Genomic DNA, 1,969 nt, shown 5'->3' on the forward strand with positions numbered 1-1,969 from the left:
TACAGATAGTATTTATTTTGAAGTATTGTTGGGGACGACATTGTTTATCTTTGAAGATTTTGACATTTGTGCTCAGTTTTGATAATTCTACTAATGCGGTATTATATTCAAGATTCTGAAAATCGGATCGATTATCGAACTATTCTAGTGACTGGTTTATTGGTTTATTGGTCCAACTAGTTTAACTGTGGTTCAACTAGAATAACCGTTTTATAATAAAATAATAAATAAAATATAAATAAACACACTAAGATTAACAAAAATGAACTATATTTAACTAAGATTAACAAAATCAGCACAATAATTAACATGCTTTAACAAAAATTAACAGTTTTCAAATCAATTTTAACAAGTTCAGCACAATGATTAACAGGAAAAAAAAGGCACTATAAGCACTGCCATCTCTCCAATTGCTTAATAACCTCCTTTCCTTTCCAACAGCTTCAAAGTAATCTCTAGCTCATCCTACAATAAGTTATATCAATTAGAAATGATCAAATCACATTCATTTTGTATGCAAAAACAGTTTTAACATGGAAAGCTTCATTGCAAGAATTCAAGTCGGTGTGCAGGTCCTCGAACAGCAAATCAATACAAGCATTCAAGAAAAAGAAAGACAACACATCAACAACACAACAAAGAATCGAAGAAACATTTAAAACACAGTAACAACACAACACCTATAGAAACATTTAAAACAAAGCAACAAAGAAAGAAATATCTAAGAATTACCATTGCTGAGAACAGTAACTTGAACGTGTATGCTCAAAGAATCAAAGGCTAAGCTTCCCTGGGAAAGTGAAGAACACCCAAACGAAGGAAACTTCAATCACAGCTTAAACCAAAATTCACAATCCCTTTCAATTGAAGCCACAAGCAACTTGAGAACTAAAGCAAGGTTAACAAGGTTAAGCAGTGAACTAAATCGGCGTAATTTTACCAAAGATTAACTGAACTAAATCAATTAATTATTTAATGATTCAATCCAAAACAAGAAAACCGTATAATATAGCACAGGAGGAGCAGAGCTAATTAATGATTTAAATTTCAATCTGAGTAGCATTAATAGAATCCCAAAAAAATTAATATTCTAGCAGAATCTCAAAAAAAAATCATTGAATCAATGTTCTGAGCAAAGATAAAAAAACCGAGAACGAATTTTTTTAAAAAAAATGAAGCCATTGCCTTCGTGAGCTCGAGGAAGACGCACCAATTGTTGAATGAGGAAGAAGCGCGGAGCCACAGACGACCGGACGAAGACACGGTGGTGTTTGAGCGCAACGGACGGCGGCACTGAGTGAGTTCCTTGCGGCGGTGGGGGAGTAAACTTGGGTTTGTGTTTTGGGGGTGGGGGGCTGTATACCTGTATCTGACTGAGGAGGATGAGAAGTGGGGAACCTGCGGTGCGCTGCTCGAGGGGAAGGAGAACGGGTTTCTTTTTTCTTTAAAGAAAGCGCATAACGGCGAGCAGAGAGCATATGAAGACAACGGCTAGCACGACGGCAACATGACGGACGCTCGAGGAGTAAGCTACGTGCCTGCGATTGGTGAGTTTGAGAGCGAACAGGGGTTGGAGAGGGTTGCGGCGGAAGCTCGACGGACGGCGGCAATGGCTCACTCCTTGCGGCAGCAGTGGAACTTAGAACCCTAATTTTTGAACTTTGAAGCTTTGCTTTTCTGATTTTGAATGAGTCACGAAGGGGGGGTGTTGGGGGAAGGAGGTGGGTGACACGTTGCGCGTTGGATTGTTTTTTTTTATTTTTTCAAAAATCGAAACGACGTCATTTATAAGAACCGGTCGGTTCTTTGTCGATTCAACAGTTTTCAAGCAATTTTTGATTTAACGGTTTTAAGCACTGGCCGGACCGTTTTCATCACCAATTTTTGGTTCGACCGATTAGTCCAATCTAATATTTAGAACCAGGATTATAACATTCAGTCTGTGTCATTTTTTTTAGGGTAAAAAACA

This window comes from Arachis ipaensis, chromosome B05 (assembly GCF_000816755.2).
Source record: "Arachis ipaensis cultivar K30076 chromosome B05, Araip1.1, whole genome shotgun sequence".
Classification (NCBI taxonomy): Eukaryota; Viridiplantae; Streptophyta; class Magnoliopsida; order Fabales; family Fabaceae; genus Arachis; species Arachis ipaensis.